Source organism: Brassica rapa, unplaced genomic scaffold (genome assembly GCF_000309985.2).
Source record: "Brassica rapa cultivar Chiifu-401-42 unplaced genomic scaffold, CAAS_Brap_v3.01 Scaffold0318, whole genome shotgun sequence".
NCBI lineage: Eukaryota > Viridiplantae > Streptophyta > Magnoliopsida > Brassicales > Brassicaceae > Brassica > Brassica rapa.
The window spans coordinates 160,001-165,000 of record NW_022610261.1 but is presented as its reverse complement, the minus strand read 5'-3'; positions in this window follow the sequence as shown (position 1 = coordinate 165,000).

Here is a 5,000-nt window from a genome sequence, read left to right as displayed (position 1 = left end):
AGCTTCGTTAAGCTGGTCGAGCTACTTCTCTATCTCGTCCAGCTACCGTCTTACTCGTCTTAGCCGTCTCTTTGCTCTTATAAGGTTAAGTCTAAGTTTTCTTATGTCCTAAACCTTTTTCTTGACCATGGAACGCTTGCCTTGATGTCCTAAGACTGGCTGGTACGTTTCCTCGAACCATGGCCGTCCCGACAATCCTTTCCAGGATTGGGGGCGTGACAAGTCTCCCCCACTTTTAATGGATTCGTCCTCGAATCCGGTAATGATTATACCTTGTCCCAAGACAAAATATTCCAACTGAACTTATTCTAGTCTTGATCAGATAATAGAACAAGCTTGATTCAAAACCACCAAATGACCACTTCGATGTACCAGTCAAGTCCTCACGAACTTGTTCCAATCTTTAGGCTGCTCGTCCTACAACAAGTCCTAACAGATTGTTATGGTTCTTTTGTCCTTCATGGACAATAAGATTCATGACCTTAGCCACAACGTAATGGATCATCCCCTTAATCGGCCACAACCTTTTCAGGCTTGGCCACATTGCGATCTTAGTCCCTCCAGACTAAAAACGCCTCAGACTTGACTTCTGTCCTTCAGTGGACTTTGTAATAATTCGATCCTGGTCCTTCCTTGGACTCGGTCGTACTCTGGTCCTGGTCCACTCAGGGACTCGACCGTTTCACCCCGACCATAGGTCCATCTCCGAATAGGTCGTGGCCTGATCCTCGTCCTTTACTGGACTTGATCATTCTTAACCTTAGGTCAAACTCCGACTTGGTTGTACTGCGACCATGGTCCTCTCTCGGACATGGTCAATTTCGGCCCTGCCATCTCGGCCGGAGCCGACAGAAACGGACTCTAGGACAGCGGAGCTGTCCCTGGCTCTAGTTCAATCGTAAATGGATCCGACCTATCAGGGGGGACACCCTGAGGTACCTGGAACACATCTGGGAACTTCGACACCAACGAATCCTCTGAAAGGTCTTTCAGACAGACAGAACTGCCCGGCTCTATAGTTGTAATTGTAGCCAAAAAGGACTGACAACCCTGTTCCAACATCTGAATCGCTCGAACTGCTGAAACCACTACTTTCTCTTGAGCCGGACACAGACATTGGTACTGGATCGGATGAAGCCCAGTCTCCAATTGCACACGACCTCTATGGCAATCGAGAGTGGCCCGATACTTTCCCAACCAGTCCATACCTAGGATCATCTCGTGATTCTTTAGGTGGACACATACAAGATTCACAGGGAAGACCTTTCCCTGGATCTGCACTGGGATATTCGACATGAGACCTAGTGAGTTCCTGGCTTGCCCACTGGCTGCCCTCACTATCCCAAAATTATCACCAGCGTACAGACAGAACAGACCCTTTCCGACCAGTCCCGGACTCACAAAACCTATGTGTAGCCCTGCGTCGGAAAGTACGTGGGTTTTTACACCACCAATCATGAGGGTTACTATCAGAGACCCCCATCAGAATCCCCTAGACTATTCTAGGTTCCAGACAAAGCATTACTACTTGAATGTAAAAAGATAAATTTAGAGATTGCCAGAGATCAAATCAAAAGATTCGGAAGCCCCGTCGTCTCGTGACAGTTCATACACCTTTGGTGTTGTGGTTGGTTTGCCTTGGGATGCCTTGCCTGTGTCTCCACGGCCCTTCCCCTGACTTCCTTGCAGCTTGGGACACTCCGATTGGAAATGTCCTTGCTGGCCACAATGGAAACAAGTCATCTGGCCGCTTCTACCAGACAGGTTCAGTCGAGGACAGTTTTGAACCCCATGGTCCATGCTGCCACAACGAACACAAGCCCCCTTGGCCTTCCAGCACTCTCCGGTATGGTTCCGTCCACATTTAGAACACTCAGGTTGGCAACCAGAGGTCTCACCTCCGTCCACCTGGTCCCATTTTCTCTTTTTATCATTAGTCTTGCCCGATGGGCCAGACTGTGGCTTAGCCTTAAGCTTAGCTTCTTCAGCCAAGTTAGACTCCAACAATGCCACCCGTTCCACTTCTAGTGGATACTTAGATGAGTAGAATTTCGGTTTAATCACACATTTGGAAAATGTCTCACACCATTCTCCAAAGCGTCTTCCTATTGCGAATGCTGACACCATTCACAACAGAAATTATAATATACCTCAATCCCCATCATACTAAGATACTTAACATCATGTTCTTCCAATGATTGGAACGAACACCCTGAGTTTCCTCAATTCTTTCTTTGGACGGATTCAGATTGGAATTGATTCATTCCATCCCACTAGATCTAAGGAAACCTACCTTGACGTATACCGAGTCCTAGCTGATCCATCTGATCACAAGTCCACTCGTGTACTGGTCATGTAGTGTCTCCTTTGAGTCAGATTTAACATTGCATATGCTTTACATATTATGAACGGCCATCAAGGGATAACACTTAACTTCTGTAGAGTGCTGCACGTTTATTTCAACCTAAGCCACTCTCTGGTCCATGTTACTTCCCTTGTCCAGGTAATCCATAAACAAGTTTTGCATTGCTTCCATCCCTTCCAACCCGTCTATTACTTCTTAATAACTAGATCGACCAACCTTTCTGTTTTTAGGATCTTGCCCTTGGAAAATGTATCTTGGCTTAGCCGGTTCATCTTAGAATTCCCACATTCACAAGCATGATACCCTAGATTACCTCAACTCTTTCTTGGCTCACCCCAACTAAGGTTTCATAGTCATCATAGTTTTGGAAATAATTTCGGTTTGGAAACCAACATCATAGAGCGTTGTCCTAAACAGGATCAAGCATGCTCTGATACCAACTTGTAAGACCCGATCCCGGCCGCCTAGGCCAACGTCGATGCCTCACGTCGGTCGGTCCACTTCCTGGCCGAACCTCTTAATTTTCGCCCTTTATTTATAATATTGCCTAAAGGCGAGGGCTAACTTAGATCTTAGCTAAAGACTTCCCTAGTCATTAATAGCCTAGATCCTATCAACAGATACGCAGTGGATTATTCTGTAGTTAACCATTGGTCTAAAACCAGTCAAAACACTTGTCTGGTCGAATCACCTTAGCCTTGGTCAGTTTACTCAACTACCAATTAGCTTAAAGGTCAATCCTAAACCCAAACCAAGCCATACAATTCTGAGGTTCCATTCCCCTAAACCATTCTATCTAGATCTACATAAGTAAATGCTAGATCATACGTTTGCCACATCTATGGAGCTTATTAGCTCATCGGTCTTCCATTGACTCGAATCGCTCTTGCTTAACAGCTGGACCACGATCACTCAATGATCTTACTTAAGGTCCTTATCTTGACTACTGCATCAAACAGCTCCCCTTGGTACTTAGTCATTCAACCAACCATCCCCACCGACATAAGTAACCTTTGAGAAGTCTTTGAAAGGATAAGGGTATGTATTTGGCCTATCTCGGCTCAAGCACAATCCAAAATCCTTTTTGCCTTATAGGCAATCGTACCAAGTCCATCTTCTGGACTGACAAAGCTCATGAGATCCTAAGTCAATCAACCAACCATCCTCACATGACTTGGAACTGATGAGTCATCATCTGGCCTGACCGGCCTTGGGACTTAACCCAGACAACAGATATGATTTGTTCATACCAACCGATGCATTCATTAATCAGGTTAGGACCGACACCTTGAGCCATCATTCAGAGGTCAGGTCGTCCATACTCAACCATGATCAGATCTTACACGGCCTTCCTTGAACAATCACACCTAAGCTCAATACTTATGGTCTACAACACATAGTACTAGCCATACTCTTCGTCATGACTCTTAGCCAATCTCGAAGTTATCAATACCAAGGTTGATATCTAGAAGCATCACACCAATACTCTTACTCCAGCAACATGATTATCCATACTAGTGTTCGGCCATCGAACCATCGTCATGAAACATGATCCGACCACTAGACTTGATAAGCCATCGTCCACTTAGCATGCACTGATATGACCGGCCTTCCATTGCCATCATGTGGGTCTACGCCCTACATAAGGCATATGGCGCCTATCCTACTCACCAACCCGAGGTTGATTGTAAGATATCCTACTTAGCCTTTGCGGCTAGAACCATCCAACCTTAGCCGGATTGTCCATAGTCCCGTCTAACCGTCTGATTAAGATCTAGGTGCGATCGGCCAGTTATAAGTCCGGCCTAAAGGCTCACGGACCTTCTTACCTGATCCGACCCAAAGCCTGGATCCATACCACAGAGTAAGGCCCAAGACCAAACCGGATTGCCTTGCAACCAATCAGACCTTGCAACACAACACTCCGGTTAAACTAACCGTCCGTCCGTTCGACTATGCAGCCGTGGACTGTCCACTTGGTTCGGCCTAAGCCTTGAACCAATGGCACCGTTTGGAACTCACACCCTTTGGGAACTAGTACCCTTTGGACACACGTGCCTCTTGGCAAGTCATGACCCTTGGCAACTCGCACCCATTCAGATGTTCCAACCGTTCGACCTAACCGTCCGTATGGACTGTCTGGTCCGTGCGTGTGTCCGGCCTATGGCCAAAGGACCACGCCTTAACCTACACAAGTCATGAACCATTGTGACTGTTCAGGGAAGGGTTGCAACCGTTCAGAACAGAACAGAACCGCCCCTATCCAATCGGATCACCTGAGGCCGGTTTAGACCATGCGCGCGCCTAACTCGACGGTTATGGACCGCGACCGCATTACTCAACCAGAACCACGGTTATAACCAATCCCAATACATCAACAAGGCCACGCCAATGTACAGAAGGAGTAGAAGAAGAACTAGATGAAAAGAATAAGAAGAATAGGATACAATCCAAACGCCCATGGCTAGACCGGTTCGGACTGTCTGATGGTCTTAGCCGATGAGTGGGTGGTTACCCCACTGACCCTATATGACTGAACCACGGGGTTGGAGTCCTTCTCCAGACCTTGCTCTATGCCTTGGGTATCCATAACCACACGGCCTCCTCTCTTCTAAACCGTTCTCCTTGCCGGAGA